This window comes from Chlorocebus sabaeus, chromosome 15 (assembly GCF_047675955.1).
Source record: "Chlorocebus sabaeus isolate Y175 chromosome 15, mChlSab1.0.hap1, whole genome shotgun sequence".
NCBI lineage: Eukaryota > Metazoa > Chordata > Mammalia > Primates > Cercopithecidae > Chlorocebus > Chlorocebus sabaeus.
Window position 1 is genome coordinate 82,027,729 of NC_132918.1, and position 23,054 is coordinate 82,050,782.

General features: G+C 43.2%; 1 pseudogene; it reads right to left on the minus strand.

Annotated features, from left to right (window-relative positions):
- Positions 1-14,901: 14,901 nt before the first annotated feature.
- On the minus strand, positions 14,902-15,547 carry LOC103241876 (large ribosomal subunit protein eL29 pseudogene; annotated as a pseudogene).
- Positions 15,548-23,054: the final 7,507 nt, after the last annotated feature.

Here is a 23,054-nt window from a genome sequence, read left to right on the forward strand (position 1 = left end):
CTTATGAGTGAGAACATGTGGTGTTTGGTTTTCTGTTCTTGTGTTAGGTTGCTGAGAATGATGGTTTCCAGCTTCATCCATGTCCCTACAAAGGACGAAAACTCATCCTTTTTTATGGCTGCATAGTATTCCATGGTGTATATGTGCCACATTTTCTTTATCCAGTCTATCATTGATGGGCATTTGGGTTGGTTCCAAGTCTTTGCTATTGTGAACAGTGCCACAATAAACATACGTGTGCATGTGTCTTCATAGTAGAATGATTTATAATCCTTTGGGTATATACCCAGTAATGGAATTGCTGGGTCAAATAGTATTTCTACTTCTAAATCCTTTAGGAACCACCACACTGTCTTCCACAATGGTTAAACTAATTTACACTCCCATCGACAATGTAAAAGCATTCCTATTTCTCCACATCCTCCCCAGCATCTGTTGTTTCTTGACTTTTTAATGATTGCCATTCTAATTGGCGTGAGATGGTATCTCATTGTGGTTTTGATTTGCATTTCTCAAATGACCAGTGATGATGAGCTTTTTTTCGTATGTTTGTTGGCTGCATAAATGTCTTCTTTTGAGGAGTGTCTGCTCATATTCTTTGCCCACTTTTTGATGTGGTTGTTTTTTTCTTGTAAATTTGTTAAAGTTCGTTGTAAATTCTGGATATTAGCCCTTTGTCAGATGGATAGATTGCAAAAATTTTCTCCCATTCTGTAGGTTACCTGTTCACTCTGATGATAGTTTCTTTTGCTGTGCAGAAGTTCTTTAGTTTAATTAGATTCCATTTATCAAGGTTGGCTTTTGTTGCCATTGCTTTTGGTGTTTTAGTCATGAAGTCTTTGCCCATGCCTATGTCCTAAATGGTATTACCTAGGTTTTCTTCTAGGGTTTTTATGGTTTTAGGTCTTATGTTTAAGTCTTTAATTCATCTTGACTTAGTTTTTGTATAAGGTATAAGGAAGGGATCCAGTTTCAGTTTTCTGCATATCGCTAGCCAGTTTTCCCAATACCATTTATGAAATAGGGAATCCTTTCTCCATTGCTTGTTTTTGTCAGGTTTGTCAAAGATCAGATGGTTGTAGATGTGTGGTATTATTTCTGAGGCCTCTATTCTGTTCCATTAGTCTTTGAATCAGTTTCAGTACCAGTACCATGCTGCTTTGGTTACTGTAGCCTTGTAATATAGCTTGAAGTCAGGTAACCTGATTCCTCCAGCTTTGTTCTTTTTGCTTAGGATTGTCTTGGCAATGTGGGCTCTTTTTTAGTTTCATATGAAATTCATAGTAGTTTTTTTTCTAATTCTGTGAAGAACATCAATGGTAGCTTGATGGGGATAGCTTTGAATCTATAAATTACTTTGGGCAGTGTGGCCATTTTCATGATATTGATTCTTCTTATCCATGAGCATGGAATGTTCTTGCATTTGTTTGTGTCCTTTCTTATTTTATTGAGCAGTGGTTTGTAGTTCTTCTTGAAGAGGCTCTTCACATTCCTTATCAGTTGGATTCCTAGGTATTTTATTCTCTTTGTAACAATTGTGAATGGCTCTCTGTTTGTCTGTTATTGGTGTATAGGAATGCTTGTGATTTTTGTACATTAATTTTGTATCCTGAGACTTTGCTGAAGTTGCTTATCAGCTTCAGGAGATATTGGACTGAGATGATGGGGTTTTCTAAATATACAATCACGTCATCTGCAAACAGAGACAATTTGACTTCTTCATTTCCTAATTCAATACCCTTTATTTCTTTCTCTTGCCTGATTGCCCTGGCTAGAACTTCCAATACTGTGTTGAATAGGAGTGGTAAGACAGGGCATGCTTGTCTTGCGCCGGTTTTCAAAGGGACTGTTTCCAGTTTTTTGCCCATTCAGTGTGATATTGGCTGTGGGTTTGTCATAAATAGCTCTTATTATTTTGAAATATGTTCCATCAATGTCGAGTTTATTGAGAGTTTTTAGCATGAAAGGCTGTTAAATTTTATTGAAGTCCTTTTCTGCATCTATTGAGATAATAATGTGGTTTTTGTCATTGGTTCTGTTTATGTGATGGATTACGTTTATTGTTTTGCATATGTTGAACCAGCCTCGCATCCCGGGGATGAAGCCGACTTGATCGTGGTGGATAAACTTTTTAATATGCAGTTGGATTTGGTTTGCCAGTATTTTATTGAGGATTTTAGCACCGATGTTCATCAGGGATATTGGCTTGTAATTTTCTTGTTGTGTCTCTTCCAGGTTTTGGTATCAGGATGATGCTGGCCTCATAAAATGAGTTAGGGAGGATTCCCTCTTTTTCTGTTGTTTGGAATCATTTCAGAAGGAATGGTACCAGCTCCTCTTTGTACGTCTGCTAGAATTCGGCTGTGAATCCATCTGATCCTGGACTTTTTTTGGTTGGTAAACTATTAATTACTGCCTCAATTTCAGAACTTGTTATTGGTCTATTCAGGGACTTGACTTCTCCTTGGTTTAGTCTGGAGAGGGTGTATGTGTCCAGGAATTTATCCTTTTCTTCTAGATTTTCTAGTTTATTTGCATAGAGTGTTTATAGTATTCTCTGATAGTAGTTTGTACTTCTGTGGGATCAGTGGTGATATCCCCTTTATCATTTTTTATTGCTTCTATTTGATTCTTCTCTCTTTTCTTCTTTATTAGTCTGGCTAGCAGTCTATCTATTTTGTTGATCTTTTCAAAAAACCAACTTCTGGATTCATTGATTTTTTTGAAGGTGTTTTTGTGTCTTTATCCCATTCAGTTCTGCTCTGATCTTAGTTACTTCTTGTCTTCTGCTGGCTTTTGAATTTGTTTGCTCTTGCATCTCTAGTCTTTTAATTGTGATGTTAGGGTGTCAAGTTTAGATCTTTCCTGCTTTCTCTTGTGGGCATTTAGTGCTATAAATTTCCCTCTACACACTGCTTTAAATGTGTCCCAGAGATTCTGGTATGTTGTGTGTTTGTTCTCATTGGTTTCAAAGTACATCTTTATTTCTGCCTTCATTTCGTTATTTACCCAGTAGTCATTCAGGAGCAAGTTGTTAGTTTCCATGTAGTCGTGTGGTTTTGAATGAGTTTCTTAATCTTGAGTTCTAATTTGATTGCACTGTGGTCTGATAGACTGTTAGGACTTCCGTTCTTTTGCATTTGCTGAGGAGTGCTTTACTTTCAATTATGTGGTCAATTTTAGAATAAGTGCAACGTGGTGCTGAGAAGAATGTATATTCTGTTTATTTGGGGTGGAGAGTTCTGTAGATGTCTATTAGGTCTATTGTTCCAGAGTTGAGTTCAAGTCCTGAATATCCTTGTTAATTTTCTGTCTCATTGATCTGTCTAATATTGACAGTGGGGTGTTAAAGTCTCCCACTATTATTGTGTAGTAGTCTAAGTCTCTTTGTAGGTCTCTAAGAACTTGCTTTATGGATCTGGGTGCTCCTGTATTGGGTGCATATATATTTAGGATAGTTAGCTCTTCTTGTTGCATTGATTTCTTTAAGATTATGTAATACCCTTCATTGTCTCTTTTGACATTTGTGGGTTTAAAGTCTGTTTTATCAGAGACTAGGATTGAAACCGCTGCTTTTTTTTTGCTTTCCGTTTGCTTGGTAAATACTCTTCCATCCCTTTCTTTTGAGCCTATGTGTGTCTTTGCACATGAGATGAGTCTCCTGAATATACCACATTGATGAGTCTTGACTCTTTATCCAATTTGCCAGTCTGTGTCTTTTAATTGGGGCATTTAGTCCATTTACATATAAGGTTAATATTGTTATGTGTGAATTTGATTCTGTCATTATGATGGTAGCTGGTTATTTTGCCTGTTAGTTGATGCAATTTCTTCGTAGTGTCGATGGTCTTTATAATTTGGCATGTTTTTGCAGTGGCTGGTACCAGTTTTTTTTCCACATTTAGTGCTTCCTTCAGGAGCTCTTGTAAGGCAGGCCTGGTGGTGACAAAATCTCTCAGCATTTGCTTCTCTGTAAAGGATTTTATTTCTCCTTCACTTATGAAGCTCAGTTTGGCTGGATATGAAATTCTGGATTGAAAATTATTTTCAGGGGTTGGGGGGAGGGATGGCATTGGGAGTTATACCTGATGTTAATGACAAGTTGATGGGTGCTGACGAGTTGATGGGTGCAGCACACCAACATGGCACATGTATACATGTGTAACAAACCTGCACGTTGTGCACATGTACCCTAGAACTTAAAGTATAATAAAAAAAAAAAAGGAAAATTCTTTTCTTTAAGGATGTTGAATTTTGGCCCCCACTCCCTTCTGGCTTGTAGGGTTTCTGCTGAGAGATCTGTTTTTAGTCTGATGGTCTTCCCTTTGTGGGTAACCCGACCTTTCTCTCTGGCTGCCCTTAACATTTTTTCCTTCATTTCAACCTTGGTGAATTTGACAATTATGTGGTTGCTCTTCTCGAGGAGTATCTTTGTGGTGTTCTCTGTATTTCCTGAATTTGAATGTTGGCCTGCTTTGCTAGGTTGTGGAAATTCTCCTGGATAATATCCTGAAGAGTGTGTTCCAACTTGGTTCCATTCTCCCCGTCACTTTCAGGTACACCAATCAAACATAGATTTGGTCTTTTCACATAGTCCCATATTTCTTGCAGGCTTTGTTTGTTTCTTTTCATTCTTTGAAAATATTGTAATATTAAATAATGATAATTACCATTATTATAACAAGCAAATCTTGTTTTCTCGCTTTATTTCATTAAGTTCGTCTTCAATCTGTGATATCCTTTCTTCCGCTTGATTGATTAGGCTACTGATACTTGTGTATGCTTCATGAAGTTCTGGTGCTCTGTTCTTTAGCTGTATCAGGTCATTCATGTTCTTCTATAAACTAGTCATTCTAGTGAGCAATTTATCTAACCTTTTTTCAAGGATTTTAGCTTCCTTGCATTGGATTACAACATGCTCGTTTAGCTCAGAGGAGTTTGTTATTACCCACCTTCTGAAGCCTGCTTCTGTCAATTCATCAAACCCATTCTCTGTCCAGATCTGTTGCCTTTCTGGCAAGCAGTTGTGATCCTTTGGAGGAGAATAGACTTTCTGGTTTTTGGAATTTTCAGCCTTTTTGTGCTGGTTTCTCCCCATCTTCATGGATTTATCTACCTTCAGTCTTGGATGTTGGTGACCTTCGGATGGGGTCTCTGAGTGAACGTCCATTTTGTTGATGTTATTCCTTTCTGTTTGTTTTTCTTCTAACAGTCAGGATGCTCTGCTGCAGGTCTGCTGGAGTTTGCTGGAGGTCCACACCAGACCCTGTTTGCCTGGGTATCACCAGCAGAGGCTGCAGAATAGCAGCTTGTTGGCCGTTCCTTCCTCTGGAATTTTCGTCCCAGAGGGGCACCGGCCAGATGCCAGCCAGAGCTCTCCTGTATGAGGTGTCTGTTGGCCCCTACTGGGAGGTGTCTCCTAGTCAGGATACACAGGGGTCAGGGATCCACTTGAGGAGGCAGTATGACTTTTATCAGAGTTCGAACGCTGTGCTGGGAGGTCCACTGTTCTCTTCAGAGCCATCAGGCAGGGATGTTTGAGTCTGCTGAAGCTGCATCCACAGATGCCCCTTCCCTCAGGTGCTCGGTCCCAGGGAGATGGGGGTTTTATCTGTAAGTCCCTCACTGGGGCTTTTCTTCAGAGATACGCTGCCCAGAGAGGAGGAATCTAACGAGACAGTCTGGCCACAGCGGCCTTGCTGAGCTGCGGAAGGCTCCACCCAGTTCGAACTTCCCGGCAGCTTTGTTTACACTGTGAGGGTAAAACCACCTACTCAAGCTTCAGCCATGGCAGATGCCCCTCCCCCCACGAAGGGTCCCAGGTCAACTTCAGACTGCGGTGCTGGCTGTGAGAATTTCAAGCCAGTGGATCTTCGCTTGCTGGGCTCCGTAGGGGTGGGACCCGCCCAGCCAGACCGCTTGGCTCTCTGGCTTCAGCCCCCTTTCCAGTGGAGTGAACGGTTCTGTGTCACTGGCATTCCAGGTGCCACTGGGTTATGAAAAAACGACTCCTGTAGCTAGCTCGGTGTCTGCCCAAACAGTCACCCGGTTTTGTGCTTGAAACCCACGGCCCTGGTGACGTGGGCAACTGGAGGGAATCTCCCTGTCTGCGGGTTGCAGAGACCATGGGGAAAAGCGCAGTATCTGGGCCAGAGTGCTCCGTTGGTCATGGCACAGTCCCTCATGGCTTCCCTTGGCTGGGGGAGGGAAATCCCCTGACCCTTTGTGCTTCCCAGGTGAGGCGACACCCCACCCTGCTTTGGCTCGCCCTTCATGAGCTGCACCCACTATCCAACCAGTCCCATGAGATGAACCGGGTACCTCAGCTGGAAATGAAGAAATCACCTGCCCTCTGCATGATCTCACTGGGAGCTGCAGACCGGAGCTGTTCCTATTCGGCCATCTTGCCAGCACCAAGTGTTTTGCATTTTTGGTAGAGACGAGGTTTCACCATGTTGGCCAGGCTGGTCTTGAACTCCTGACTTCAGGTGATCCGCCCGCCTCTGCCTCCCAAAGTGCTGGGATTACAGGCATGAGTCACTGTGCCCAGCCTATCATAGCATTTTTAATATCATACTATAGTATTAAATAATGATAATTACCATTATTATAAAAACAAACATCTATGCACTATTTGCTGGACACTGTGTCAAGCACTTTAAATGCATCATAATTTCTGGCATATTAATTTATTAATCATATTAAGTCTTCAAGTTCCTTAACCTCAGGGTGTTGGAGGAAAGAGAGCAATAAGGTTCATAGTTTTTCTTTTTCTTTCTTTCTATTTATTTATTTATTTATTTTTGAGACGGAGTTTCACTCTTGTCGCCTAGGCTGGAGTGCAACGGTGCGATCTCAGCTCACTGCAACCTCCGCCTCCCAGATTCAAGCAATTCTCCTGCCTCAGCCTCCCGAGTAGCTGGGATTACAGGCATGTGCCGCCAAGCACAGTTAATTTTGCATTTTTAGTAGATACAGGGTTTCTCCATGTTGGTCAGGCTAGTCTCGAACTCCTGTCCTCAGGTGATCCATCCGCCTTGGCTTCCCAAAGTGCTGAGATTACAGGCGTAAGCCACTGTGCCCGGCCCTCCGTATTTTCTCATGAGAATTCAAGAGTGATTCAAATGGCTCCTCCACTATGTGAGGTATCGTTTTTCCTCTGGTTGCTTTCAAAATTCTCTCTTTAGTTTTCAGCAGTTTGACTATGATAGGCCTATATGTGTCTTTATTTACATGTATGCTGCCTGGGGTTCACTGAACTTGAATTTATAATGTATGTCTTTCAACACGTTGGGGAACATTTAAGCCATTTGTTCTTCAGAAAATTTTCTGGTCTCATTCCCTCTTTTACTTCTGGAATTCAATTACATGTATGCAGGTATTTTTATATTGTACTACAGGTCCCTGAGACCCTATTCAATTTTTTTTTTTTTTTTGTCATCAGACTGGACAATTTGTATGGCTACAGAAATTCTCCCTCTCTGTCTTTTTTTAAAAATCAAGTCTGTCAAGTGCATTTTTAATTTAAAATATTGCATTTGTCAGTTCTAAATTTCCATTGGTCCTTTTTTATATCGTTTCTCTTTCTTGTTTGAGATTTCCTGCCTTTCGTTCATTAAAGTACATTTTCCTTTACTTTGTTGAGGTGAGTTGTAATACGTGCTTGAGAGTTCTTATCTGCTGCTTGGGTGGGTCCCAGTTCATTGTTTTTTCTCTTAACCCTGGATCATATTCTCTGGCTCTGTGCTGTTTTTTTTCTCTTAACTTTGGATCATGTTTTCTGGCTCCGTACATGGTATGTGATTTTGGAGTATATTTAGGCATTATAAATTTGATGTTCTGGAGATTCTGCATCTTATTATGTTCTTCTGAGAATGTTGATGTTTTGTTTTAGCAAGCACTTAACTTAGCTGAGCTCAAACTGCAAAACTATCCTTTGGACAGCAACTCACCTCTCGGGTCATTTTCCCTTTGAGCATGCCTTATGTGAATGTGGTTCAGGAATCTGCCCAAATCTTGATCAGAGTTTAGACACAGGATCCAGGTCTTTCTCACTCTGGCTCATTTCTTTCTAGTATCCTCCCACTCCCTGCTTTCTAGCATGCTGTAGTAGAGTTTTAGCTATCCCCATAGTACCAACCTCAGCCTGTGCTCAGGCTACAAAACTACAAAAATTTACTCTTTAGTGCCTTCGGGCTTTTTGTTTTTGTTTGTTTCTTTGTTTATTTCATACAGAGTTATCTATTATCTGTAGGAAACCAGGATCTGGTAGATGCTTATTTGTCCATACCAAAAGCTAAAATTGCTGGTACTTTTTTTCTGTTGCTTTTACTTTTGCTGTTCATTGTGTTAAATGTTGGGAAGAGAGACGTTATATCATCTAGAGTCATTTTGCCATCTTTGTCCAGAAGTTTTCTTGTGCAAATGGTTTATTCTTCTAGAGCCTCAGCTTTATAATCTATAAAATAAGCGAAATAGTTCTTTGTGGAGTCATTAAGAGGTTTAGATGAGATAGCGCGGGTAAAACTTTTTAGCCCAGAGCTTGGAAGTTAATAAGATTATTACCATTATCTTCAGTGTCAGTATCTCATCCCTAACATGGTGCAGAGTATGTAGTAAGAGATAAGTAATGATTGTTGGATAAATGAATTAGATACATGAAAATAGAGAAGGAAGAGAATGGATACAAGAAATAGTGAAACTAACTACAGGAAACTGAGAAACTGCTTTAAGGCTGGCATTTCCTCACTAGAGCTGGGCATGTAACAGACACACAGGCCTGTGGCCAGGTAGCTCTTCCCTCTGGCCAGGCTCTGTTACACAACGTGTTCTCTTTAATTTGTGCGGTGATTCATGACACAAGCTGCAGCACGAGGCCAATCCTGCAGAGCTGGGGGAAGAGTCTCCACATCCCGCTTTGTACACTTTCCAGAAGGCACCGAGGAATTTTGGGGGGATTCTGGAGCCTGCGTGGAACTCCCTTGATTCATGAGCGTTGGAGGAAATGTCTGAAAGCTGCATTTGGGTGGGGCAGTAGCAGAGACAGAATGGATAGGTTTGGGGATGGAGGAGGCCTTCATTCTCCAAGCGTGACAAGCTTGTAACACCCTGACTTCAGGGAGGAACTATTACACACACCAGAGGGCTGAAATGCCAACCCTCAGCAGGCGGTTGCGTGCTCCAAAACCATAATGGCATTTACCAGGGTGAAGGGGGCCAGCATTTAGGCACTACCAGTGGCTGTGCTTCTATTCACAGCACCTGCCAGGGCGACTCCAAGAGGACAGTAACATGAGCAAGCTCCTTGTGCCTGGGTGTCTTCTTTGCTGGATAAAGACACAAAAAGACTCTTGAAAATATTATTAAGTAACATGTTTAAAATGGTAAATTTTATGTTACGTCTGTCTTACCGCAATGACAAACAAACAATATTGGTAAAATAATACATGCTCATTATAGACAATTTGGAAAATTAAGAAAGAGTTAAAGAAGAAACAAAGTTATTTATATTCTTTCTAATATTTTGACATATGTATTTATTTTCTTCTTTTCTGTATCTGAGTGGACTTTTTTTTTTACTTAACTGAATTAAGTAATTAATTGTACTTAAAAAATCCTATAATGTGGGATTTTTTTTGGGTAATTTAGTATTATAATCTCAGCATATTTGTCATTAAGTATTGTTTGAACATCTTTTAATGGATTCAAAGAAATTCATTTATGGATTCATCAAATCGTACTTTATGTTCTCAGTGGCTATTTAGGCAGTTCTTAATATTTTGCTAAAAAAAAACACTTTAATAAACATCTTTAAACATGAGTCTTTGTGTAAACGACCTTCTGAAAGTAGAACTTTTTTCTTCTCTTCTTTCATCCTGCTTAGATCCTACATCTCCTTAAATGCCAGGCTCAGAGTTGACCTCTGCTAAAAAAAAAACCTACCCTGAGAATTTCAGCCTGCAAGAATCCCTTCCTTTTCTGACTCCAATTCATTCATTCTTTCCTCAAATATTATTTTATGACATATCAAATATGTATATGTTTTATCAAATATTAATTTCTTCTCTAATGTGATTGCTTAGTACAATGATTATGGCTAAGCCTATTGAGTACTTACTCTATGTTGGCCCTTTTTAAAGCACTTTACATGGATTATATCATTTCATTTTTATAATACTATCCATGCTTTACCTATGGGAAAACTGAAGCATAGAGAGGGTAAGTAATTTATCAAAGATTGCTCAGCTGTTTCTTGGGTGAGCTGGGATTTAACACTGCTACTATGGCTCTGAGTCCATTAATTGTACTAACATTTATGAATACTGCCTCAGCTGGACTATTCTAGGGAGTAAAGTAGACAGAGCAAATACACTTCTGTCCTCTGGAATGAATTCACAGCCTGAGCTGCCCTACTGAGTCTGGATCGTAAAGGGTCTTGAGCGGTTTCCTGATGACGGTCTGTGGGTAACTCTTACTCTTCCATGCTGTGTACTCCTGCAGGGCTGGGATATTGTCCCCTTCTGCCTTCCACTCCCATAAAGCACACACTTAGTGGCCAAGGGTTACTCAGTAAGGCCCTCAAACTGATGGCTGGGAGGTAGCAGAAAGAGATCTGAGCGCCTGGAGACCAGGGTTTGCTTCTGTCACTGTGAAACACAGGTGAAGTTTCTCTACCAATCTGGTGTCTGTTTCTTCATAAGGGAAATGAGATCATCTTTGATGTTCTGAGAGAGTGGTAAGATCTTCCAGTAATACCTTAGGTTTTTCTCATGTTGGAAAGAGGAAACACATAAGACCTTCCTGTGGCCCTGAGCTCTTTGATCTGGCCCATGGCCTGTAATTTCTGGGTTAAACATGAGAAAGCGTCTCCACACTGCTCCTTTTTCAGTATGCAAAGATGTGAACGGAAATCTTTTAGAGGCTAAAAAGCAGCGCTAACTTTCTCACTGCTACATGTAATCACAGTTACAATGTGTGTGTGTGTGTGTGTTTTGAGACAGAGTCTTGCTCTCTTGCCCAGGCTGGAGTGCAGTGGTGCGATCTCAGCTCACTGTTACCTCCAACTCCAGGGTTCAAGCAATTCTCCTGCCTCAGCCTCCTGAGTAGCTGGGACTACAGGTGCCTGCCACCACGCCCTGCTAATTTTTGTTTATTTAGTAGAGATGGGGTTTCACCATGTTGGCCAGGCTGGTCTTGAACTCCTGACTTCAAGTGATCCACTTGCCTCAGCCTCCCAAAGTTCTGGGATTACAGGTGTGAGCCACTGAGCCCAGGCAAGTGTTTTGTTTTGAATGAGATTAAAGGAAGAAAGAGGAACAAAAAAGAAAGAGGAAGAAGAGGAGGAAGAGGCTTCTTATGCCAGGCCATAGGCGTCTGGCTTTTCTGCATTGGTCCTAAGGTTAAAAAAAGTTAGTTGTTCACCTCCTTCTGATTGGTTTTACATCGAATAATTATAATACCTTTCTCCTTCTGTGTATGTAGTTGATACACAGCCTGCCACGGCACGCACCAGCGTTATTGCTGATCCTTGCTGTGATCCTTCGAGGAATGAAGTACTTCCATTTCACAGGTTCAGAGAGCTAAGGGTCTTTTAAAAAGCTATCTGGCTGGTAAAAAGCAAGACACGAAGCAAACTCCAGTCTTTTTGGCCCCAAAGAACTCCTGAGGCACCACTGCAGCACTGAGTTAGCTGCAGTCTCATTAGTTACCTAAAGAATGAACTGTTAGCAGCTGATGGAGAGGCACCCTGCAGAGACATGGCCTTTTTGGAGTTTTTTTTTTTTTGGAGATGGAGTCTCACTGTCTCCCAGGCTGGAGTGTAGTGGCGCGATCTTGGCTCACTGCAACCTCCGCCTCCCGGGTTCAAGCGATTCTCCTGCCTCAGCCTCCTGAGTAGCTGGGATTACAGGTGCGTGCCACCAGGCCTGGCTAATTTTTTTGTAATTTTTAGTAGAGATGGGGTTTCACCATGTTAGCCAGGCTGGTCTCGAACTCCTGACTTCGTGATCCAACCGCCTCGACCTCCCAAAGTGCTGGGATAACAGATGTGAGCCACTGCATCTGGCCCATTTTGGAGTTTTATTAAAGACTTTGGAGGGGATCAGAGATGGAAATGTCAACTAAGAGGAGCAAGCCTATTTCCTGGCTTATGAATGGAGCTAGGAGAGACACTTCCTTCCCTCCTGACCTCTGTGGTCCTAGGCCAAAATTTGGGGAATGGCTAAGTGAGGAGGGAAGGTTTCGATCTGATTTAATTTATGACTCTAAATCTGATAAAGAAAACTTTGTCCTTATTTGTGGAGTTATTTATGTAAAACAAAGTGTGTTTCTACGAAACACCTAATGCCTATTTATCTGAAAGGGTTTTAAAAACCAAATTCCAGGCCAGGCGCGGTGGCTCACGCTTGTAATCCCAGCACTTTGGGAGGCCGAGGCAGGTGGATCACCTGAGGTTGGGAGTGCGAGACCAGCCTGATCAACATCGAGAAAACCCGGCTCTACTAAAAATACAAAATTATCCGGGTGTGGTGCACATGCCTGTAATCCCAGCTACCAAGGAGGCTGAGGCAGGAGAATTGCTTGAACCCGGGAGGCGGAGTTTGTGGTGAGCTGAGATCATACCAAAGCAGTCTAGCCTGGGCAACAAGAGGGAAACTCTGTCTCAAAAATAAATAAATAAATAAATAAATAAATAAATTACATTGAATAAAAAATAAAAACCAAATTCCATTTAGTTATACATCAAGTACATGAGAAAACAAAAGGTACAGTCCCAGGAATTTCTGCGTGTGTCTACTTCAGAGAAGGAAGAGATTAATGTGGATGCCAGGCTTCCAGGAGGAGCTTAGGATTGAACCAGATCTTAGAGGATGGCTTGAAGGCGGAGAGAGATGAAGGAGGCTTTTCAGAGCAATGAAGAAGCAAGTCCTCGTGGAAGAGACAGTGAGGAGACAGTCAGGTCATCCTCCCCTCACTTTGCCTCCAACGAAAAACGGATGAGCCTATTGGTTAAAGAGTGGCTCTGAAGTCGTACACATCCTAGTTCAATTTCCATCTTTGGCAATTACAAGCCTTTGGACAGTTATTCAAACCTGCTAAGCCTTAGTAATTTCATTTCCAAATGCGGTTAATGACGCACACCTCCCAAGGTCTTTATGAGGATTAAATATCATAACCATTTCAGCTCCTGCTTCAGTAATTTGAGGAAGTCATTATTATCTCTTAGATCATTCTGGAATATCCAGATCCTAATCTCAACCATGCTCTATTTCACCTCAGTAACCAATGGAAATTACAATTTCTTCTAGCTCGTGAGATATTTGAAGCAGTAAAACTACCCCGACTCTATGTCAGAAACACTGGGGTGAAGGAAATGTGTTATCATAAGTCCAGATTCACACAAAGCCATCTCAAATGAGCGTCTTCTTTCTTCTCGCCAGCAACAACAACAGCAACATCCCACCAGACTTCTGGCCATTCTCTATAACCTTCACTTATCACGTTACACATTTTTCTTGGCACTTTGAAAAGACAGGCTGAAAACCCAGGCTAATGATCCCCAAGCAGCATGAAAAGTCAGAAAATAATGAGCAGGTCCTGATTCCTCTCAGGAACCTCATTATGAAGGGCAAGCACTGAAATTTCTGCTTTTTCTCAGGTCTTTTGTTCTTTATACATTTTTCTGGGCTACTCTCTGGCCCTTTATTAGCCTTTACAACAGAGTCAGAAGATCTGGGCCCTAGTCCAGCTGCTGCCACTTATTAGCTGGTGATCTCTGGTAAGTTATTATGCTTTCTAGAACTCAGTTGATTTATCAGTAAAATAAGAATCAATTGAAAAATGCATAGGAATGCACCTTGCAAGTCCTCTAAATGTGTAATGCATATTAAAGTGAGTAGATGAATCAAGCAGGCACACTGTACCGCTTTTACCTTAACCCAACCACCAGAGAAGTCCCAGATTCTGCAGTAAAATACTTCTTCAATAGTCCACTCTGAATGGATTTAAGACCTTTGCGTCTGTTCTGGGGAAGAAAATGTGTTTCCCAATAACAATCCTTCCTGTAAGTTTGAGAAAGGCCTCACAGAGGAACTTGGTTTGTAGAATTACAGCCCAGCTGGTGGGTTGGGACCCCAAGCAGATCGAATCCAACCCTTTGAATATAATCATATATGTGGTTAATACACGTGCCTGTGCTTACGTTCCCCCAGACAGTCACGAACACACACAAATCTTCCACCTCAGTGGGCCTGAGCTGGAGTCCCTGCTTCCTGGATGAAGTTCTGGGGCCTTCACGTCATGGCCTTGTCTGAGCCTGTCTGGTTAGAGAAGTGCAGGCTCTTATTATAGACTGCCTGCTTGCTAATTGAACTGGACAGTTGAGTGCTTTATGATATCACCAAGTAAGACTGTAATGGAAAAGGCTGCACTGTTCAGGGGCTATTTCCTGCACTGAACCATTTCAGTGCTTCCCAAATGCACATGTTATTGTCCGAACACTTAGACCTTAGCAGAACTGGTTATAGGTTAATCCAAATCACCACCTCCTCCATCAGCTCCTGCCAGGAGGATGCTGAGGCTGTATGCTCAGGGATTTTTTTTTCCTCTTTTTTCTTTTCCTTCAAGAAACAGAATCAATATCCATGTGCACTCAGATTCCTAACAGGGAGCTGCCAAAGGTTTTACCTTGAGCCCTGTACAAAGAGGGACCAGAAAATTAATGTAGTTTCATAGGGAGGCGTTTAAACTTTAGGAAATAACTTTTTTTTTCCTGCCTCAGGTTTATTTGTACAAACAGCACAGGAGGACCCCAGCCCCATGCCGATGGCAGCCGGCGGGCAGTGCAGGGGGAGGGGGTGGTTGCACCAGTCCTTCTGTCCTCACGTTGGCACACAGAGATACCTACTCTGAAGCCTTTGTAGGGGCCTGGGCACCTTTGGGAGCCTGAGCTGGAACTGAAGCTGGAGCTGCAGCCTGGACCTTGGTTTGGTCCTTAACCTTGGCCTTTGGCCAGCACAGCCTGAGCCCCTTGGCAATGCAGGCACGAGCATGCTTCCCAAGCTTGGGGTGGGCAGTGTAGGCAAGTCCATCGAGCTTGCGGCTGAAGTCGCACACACTTCAGTGTGTACTTTGGGATCTTGGGCTTAGCTTCCTTGGGCTTTACAAGGCCTTGATAGCCTCAGCACGTGCACTCATGGCCTTGGCACTGTTGGCCCGCATCTTCTTCAGGCCCTTCTTGTGCTTCTTCGCAAAGCGCATGTTCCTCAGGAACTTGGGGTTCATCCCCTTAAGAGATTCGTATCTTTGTGATTGGGGTTTCTTGATACGATTTCTGTGCCATTTTCGGGACTGGTTGTGTGTGGTGTGGTTCTTGGACCTGGTCATGTCTGCACTTTAAGCCACGGCTCCTGAAGCACCTACAATTAGAAGAGCAGGAAATATCTTAATGATAAGAAATGTGGCTTTTTCCAAAGGTTATTGCCCAGCTATTTGTGCTCAATTAACTACCGGTGATGATAATCATTGAGAATGTGGCTGAGGCTGCAGCCATGCAGCTGCTGTCTAAAGCCCACAGTCCCTTGGCAAAGGGCAGCACCGCAGAGAGGGCTCCCTTGGTGATGGAGCACGAACATGTTCGGGCATGGTTGGTGGCTTTTTCCCTTTAGAGGAATTTCTTTGTGAGAAGCTAGAAAGAGCCTTAGAGGTAACCCAGTTGACTTGTCTGTAAATCCTACAGCTCATCAGCATTGCCTGGGAAATTTGTTAACAATGATAGATACCCAGCATCTGACCCCAGAACCATTAAATCTTGGGGAGGAGAATGAGAATTTATACTATAAACAATTTCAGCAGGTGGCTCCAAAGTTCAGCCAGGCTTGAAAACAACTTTTGCCCAACTGCCCTTGTTTCATCAAGTAGTAAACTGAGAACAAGAAAGGGCAAGCGCCTTGGCTGAGGTCTGCAGGCTGGGTTGTCAGGGTTTAATGTGGAATGCTGGCCTGTTGACTCCTAAACTGGTGTGCTGTGTGTTATGTGGCCTCTCTCATCAAATATTGGCTCTCCTTGGGGAGAGATGTAGAAAACACATGTGAATAAAACGCAGTCAGTGATGGGGTAATCCTTTGAATTGAATGTTCAAGTCACCAGGACTCAGCGCTGGTCATCACTTGCTGTAATTAGTCAAATATTTTGGTTAACAATTCAGCATTACTGGCTGGGTGCCGTGGCTCATGCCTGTAATCCAGCACTTTGGGAAGCTGAGGCGGGCAGATCACCTGAGGTCAGGAGTTCAAGACCAGCCTGGTCAACATGGTGAAAACCCATCTCTACTAAAATACAAAAATTAGCTAGGTGTGGTGGCGGGTGCCTGTAATCCCAGCTACTTGAGAGGTTGAGGCAAGAGAATCACTTGAATCTCGGAGGTGGAGTTTGCAGTGAGCCAGGATCGCACCACTGCACTCCAGCCTTAGTGACAGAGCGAGACTCTGTCTGGAAAAAAAAAAAAAAAAGGATTCAGCTTCACTAGCTGGGTGCCATGGCCCATGCCTATAATCCCAGCATTTTGGGAGGGTGAAGTGGGCAAATGACTTGAGATCAGAAATTCGAGACCAGCCTGGGCAACATGGTGAAACCCCATCTCTACAAAAAACACAAAAAATTAGCTCGTCATGATACAGGCGCCCGCCACCATGCCCGGCTAATTTTTCTGTATTTTTAGTAGAGACGAGGTTTCACTATGTTGGCCAGGCTGGTCTCGAACTCTTGACCTCATGATCTGCCTGCCTCTGCCTCCCAAAGTGCTGGGATTACAGGTGTGACCAAAAACAACCTTAATGTCCAGCTGCAGGATAATGGTTGAATAATTTATGACGCATTCACATATTGTTAATAGCTACTGCTTATTCTGTGCTTACGGTGCCAGGTATTGCTTTAAGCACTTTTCTTGTTATTAATTCATTTGTTATTTATATATTTATTTATTTATTTATTTATTTATTTATTTATTTTGAGACAGAGTCTCGCTCTTTTGCCCAGGCTGGAATGCAATGGCGCAATCTCAGCTCACTGCAACCTCCACCTCCCGGGTTCAAGCGATTCTCCCTGCCGCAGCCTCCTGAGTAGCTGGGATTATGGGTGCCAACCACCACGCCTGGCTAATGTTTGTATTTTTTGGTAGAGACGGGGTTTCACCATGTTGGCCAGGCTGGTCTTGAACTCCTGACCTCAGTTGATCCATCTGTCTCAGCCTCCAAAAGTGGTGGGATTACAGGTGTGAACCACCGCGCCCAGTCCATTTATTAATTAAAATAACTTTATGGGGCAGATACTGTTATCCTCACTTTATAGTTAAGGAAACAGAGCCAGAGAAGTTAAGTAATTTGTCCAAAGTCATGAAGCTAGGAGGTAGAAGAGTCAGGATTCAAACCTGACTTGAGAGTCCTCTCAACCACTAAACTGTCTCTTGTATAGCCAACGATTAGTACAATAAACCACGAATAATTTGCTGAAGAATGCTTGCTTTGCATGTAATAAGGGCTAAACTGAATGACTACATTTATTGTTAAATACACATAGGAAATGCTTATGACATATTTAAATGGGGGAGAAAAGCAGGATATCACTGTATGTACATTATAATTTTAACTATAGAAAGTTGTGGAAAAATGCCCAGGAAATAACTGGAAGAAAATAGGCCAAATGGTTAATTCTGTTTGTGGTTGATGGGCTGACAATTTTTCCCCCTTGCTTCTTTAACTTTGTCTGACTTTTCCGAATTTTCTAAAGCAAATGTTACCTGTAACATCAGAAAAAACACTATTAAAAACTGATTTCTAAAAACATGAGACCTTACAGACGCAGGATTGGGACAAGTCACCAACAGGCAGCAAATACCGATTCTTTTCCCCCCAAAGAAATTAACTGCAAAGAAGTTTCATTGACCCATGTAACCTCTTGCACAAAACACTGACTATTCCTGCAAGTTATTCTAACTGTCATCCTTAGATCATTAATACATAGGAGGCAATTTCTACTTTGGTTCTGATAGAAGTCTCCCAAGAGAAGCCAATTTCCTGAATCTTTTTGAGAGAATTTATTACAAGCATCTTTGCTTCCTCAGAGTCCCTGAGCTCTTGTATTCCCTGCCATTATCAGTGTATCTGGTCTCCTGGGCATAGCTTATGAGTAGATGTTCAACACATGAAAATTATTTTTATGAACCGAGATATTTTGCTAAAACATATGTGATTTGGGAACAGAGTCTTGGTTTCTCCTCGTGTCTTCCCAAGGACCTAGGATGGGGTTGGACACAGGAGATAGTTGGATGAAGGGCAGCCTAACTACTCATGTGCCCACATGACATGTATATGTCTATTTCTCTGACCTATCCTGATCTCACCATGCCCATGTTCTACTCTGAGGTTTCTGGAGCCAGCAAGTCACTTCTTGCTGTACTCGGGGCTGTGGGGCCAGCCATCCTCCCAGTCTTGTGGCTGTGATCCTTTCATGAGACCTATTCCTAGTTTCCAGCCCCTGCATTCTAACACTCTTCTTTTCTGCCCCCACTCTGCTTTATCAGCCCATCTGTGCAGGTCTGCCTGACAGCGATCAGCAGGAGCCATCCCTGTGCGCTTAAATTAGAGATGCTGTTATTCTCTCTCTCTCTCTCTCTTTTAATAAAGCAAAGGAATTCATTTCTTACAGTTATGGAGGCTGAGAAGTCCAAGGTCAATGGACTGTATCTGGTGAGAGCTTTCATGCAGGTGGGGAGTCTGCAGAGTTCCATAGTGGCACAGGGCATCACACGGCAAGGGGGCTGAGCATGCTGCTATTTTCTTTCTACTTTTAAACTTGAGTTCTACAGACTTAGTAGACTAGCTGTGTATATATATATAGTCATTATCCATAAGGCTGGAAGCATTGAAAGCCAACATGGTGGGCACAGGCAAACCACAGTTCTTTTAAGCCCCTGAACCTATCCTCATATTATACAACATGTACTGAAGAGGAGACCTGACATGAAGAGGAGAGCTGTGAGGTTTATTTAAGGAACTTGATGAACATCTGTAGTGGGTGGGGAAGAAAGATTTGGGAGGACATTTTCAATTGCTTACTGTCTTTTTTTTTCCCCCCCATGAAACATCACCTCCAATTCAAAAGTGTTATGAACGTATTATTTGCAGGTGGATTGTTGTAAATGAAAATTATGTGTAAGGCATTATGTGTATTAATCCTTAAGCTGTCTGAAATGATGACTGCACAATGTATTACCTAAAAATATTATATATTGGCTAAGGTTGAGGTCAAGGGTTGGGGGAGGAATGGGGGATGTGTTAGTCTGTTTGGGCTGCTATAACAAAAACACCATAAATCGAACGGCTTGTAAACAACAGGAGTTTATTGCTTATGGTTCTGGAGGCTGGTAAGTCCGACATTAAAATGATGACAGACTTGGTGTTTAGAGAAGGCTCAGTCTCCTGGTCATACGTGGTACCTTCTAGCTGCATCCTCACATATTGGAAGGGGCTAGCTAGCTCTCTGGAGTCTTTTTTATTTTATTTTTTAACATATATATATATTTATTTATTTTTGAGACAGAGTCTTGCTCTGCTTGCCTAGGCTGGAGTGCAGTGGCATGATCTTGGCTCACTGCAACCTCTGCCTTTCAGGTTCAAGAAATTCTCCTGCCTCAGTCTCCTGAGTACCTGGGACTACAGGCAAGTGCCATCATGCCCAGCTAAGTTTTTGTATTTTTAGTAGACATGAAGTTTTGCCATGTTGACCAGGCTAGTCTTGAACTCCTGACCTCAGGTGATCCGCCCTTTTCAATCCCCCAAAATGCTGAGATTACAGGTGTGAGCCACCATCCCTGGCCCGGGTCTCTTATAAGGGTGCTAGTTCCACTCGTGAGGGCTCTGCCTCATAACCTAATTACCTCCCCCAAACGCCCCACCTCCTACTACCATCATCTTGGGGGTTAGGAATTCATTGTATGAATTTTGGGGGATACAACATTCAGACCATAGCAGGAAGGTGTGGGTGGAGGGCCCAGAACTGAGATACTGTCCAGAGGGAAAGTGGGTATCTGTACTCCTCAAAAAAACCGAAACCAACCAGTCAAGGCAGGGACCCCAGAGACAATGGGAGGAGAAGCCTCACATGTATAGACTGGGGAGGACTGGATCATCTCCAAAGTAATGCCCCAGCCTCTGCCTCTCATTTATAGGTCAGAGGGTCCCCACTGATGAGAGAGAACCTCAGTGGAGGCTGCTCCACAATGGTTCCCATCCTGGAATTTTACCAGGAGCACCCCTGCTTGCCCACTCATCTGTCTCAGAGGTCCAGGAAATTTTCACACCTGTCATATCATCTGTGCTTATCTCAGTGTTGAGATAACCTTTTCCCTTGTTTTCTCCTTAATTTGGTTTTCCAGTTCTCTGGAAAAGAGAACTGTGGAATGGGGACTGGACAATCTTTGAAAGAGCCTCTCCTGCTTTTGTTCTTAGTTTTTTCTGTTTTTTGAGACGGAGTCTTGCTCTGTTGCCCAGGCTGGCGTGCAGCGGTGCGATCTCAGCTCACTGCAAGCTCTGTCTCCCGGGTTCACGCCATTCTCCTGCCTCAGCCTCCCGAGCAGCTGGGACTACAGGCGCCTGCCACCATGCCTGGCTAATTTTTTGTGTGTTTTTAGCAGGGACAGGGTTTCACTGTGCTAGCCAGGATGGTCTCGATCTCCTGACCTCATGATCTGCCCGCCTTGGCCTCCCAAAATGCTGGAATTACAGACGTGAGCCACCACGCCTGGCTGTTCTTAGTTCTTAAGTAGTGTTGACACATGGGTGATGATGAAGCAGATGATTAAGGCTTTCAAAGAATGTGGAAGAATGTGTCAAATTCTCTCTTCACTTCCGAGATGACTTCAGTTTCCTAATCCATAAAATAGGACAAAGACCACTACTTATCTGATGAAAAGGAGAGACAGCGTAATAAGCAAGGTGCTTTGAATACTGTATTACTCCATTTTCACACTACTGAGAAAATTACAAATTACCTGAGACTGGGTAATTTATAAACAAAAGAAGTTTAATCGACTCACAGTTCCGCATGGCTGGGGAGGCCTCAGGAAACTTATAATCATGGTGGAAGTTGGGGGGAAGCAGGGCACATCTTATATGGTGGCAGTTGAGAGAGAGGATACAGGGGAGATGCCAGACACTTATCAAACAACCAGATTGCGTGAGAACTCCCTATCGCAAGAACATCATGGAGTAACCGCCCCCATGATCCAATCACCTCCCATGAGGTCCCTACCCTGACACATGTGGATTACAATTCAATATGAGATTTTTGGGTGGCGACACAAAATCAAACCATATCAGATCTCCAAATGGTAGCTATTATTTAGATGTCCTTTTCTTCTGTCTTGACACAGTCACTGACACAGTTCAGGCTCTTATTATATCTCCACTGATGTCAACTTCCAATCTAGTCTCTTGCATTCTCTGCTTCTGCCATCTATTTTCCAGTGTGATGCCAGAGGAATCCTTGTAAAATACAAAGATGCATGTCATGCTACTGCACAGAATCTTTTAATAGCCTCCTTTTTTTTTCTTTCCCTTTTCAGAATAGGGCCTAAAATCTTCAATGTAGCATCTTTCCAGAAATAGTCTTCTGAACTTGTCTGCTTCTATTCATTCACTCATACATACATTTTACTGTTAGGAGCACCTTCTATATGCCGAACACTAAGCTAAGTGTTTCACATAGGTCATTTCACATAATCCTGAAAACAATGCTTTCCTTAATATCTCCATTTTGCAGAAGAGGAAAGGGAAGCTCACAGGATGTGGAACTCACCCAAGAAGGCACAGCTAGTTGGTTATAAAGATTTGAATTCACTCTGGCTGGCACTCTCTTCAATTGGAGCTCTTTGTGCCTAGCAAAAATGTCTCAGGGGCAGTAGGGAAGGGAATGACAGCATCAGCAGAAGGGAGCCAGGATCAGGACAGGGAGGAAGCAGTGTTTGGAAGAAGGGTGCTGGGGACGGGGTGCGGATGTAACTTCCCTTTCCAAGGTTGGTGATGGGGAGTAGGCACCTCATTTGGAGACAGAACTTTGGGCCTGGGCTTCAGGCACTTTAAGTGTGCACTGGACTTTGTGTTCCCAGAGGACCCACAAACATTTCAGTACCTCCTTCCTCTCCCCCTTCCCACCCAGCACACAGCCTGGTGCCTAGCGTGCACTCAGTACACAACTGGGATATGACTATTGCCTCTGGTAGTCACATCCTCTCTTTCGGCTATGGAAGGCTGGAGTCGAGGCCTTAAAGGCCCCTCCCGCCCTTCTGTTGGGCAGTTTTTCTGTCTTAGGGAAATCGCCTTGGGGCTATCGGGGATGGTCAGTATGCAGCTTGGTTAATCCTCTTTCCTTCCCCAGCAGCCCCACCGTCGTCCGGGTGAAAAGAAAGAACCACGCTCCCTTCACCATCCAGACTGAGGCTTCGGTCTTTCAGCTTGCAGCTTGGGGTGGAAGCCTCTGGGTGCAGGGGTTCGAGGGCGCTCCTCTCCCTCTGTATTTGCCATTTGAGAGCGCCTAGTACGAGCCATGCCCCAGTGTTGGGAGGTTAATGCCAAACGCAGTGAAAGATTTTGTTCTTTCCTATTCTAGATAAGAGGAATACGAGTCTTCAGAGAGGTTAAGTGACTTCCTCAGGGTCTCGCAGTCAGCCGGTAGCAGAGACCGGGTGTATAGTGCCCGCATATTAGGACCAAAAGCCGGACACTGCTAAATTCACCCCTCGCGGCCAAGCGGGCAAGAGGCATTTAGGGGTCTTTGCGCAGCCGCGTAGCCCCTCCCACTTGGTCCTCGATCCACCCTCCTTGAGGGCAGGCAGGATTGTGGCATCACCTGGTGCCTTCATCAGGAATCTTTAACCCCAAGCCCGCTCGCTAGCGACCTCCAGGCCGGTTTGGTGCGCGGTGTGGCCAGTGGCGAGAGGTGGAGTGGGGGCGGAGACCGACCCAGTCTTCGCAACTCTATTTGCATACGGAGGCGACTCG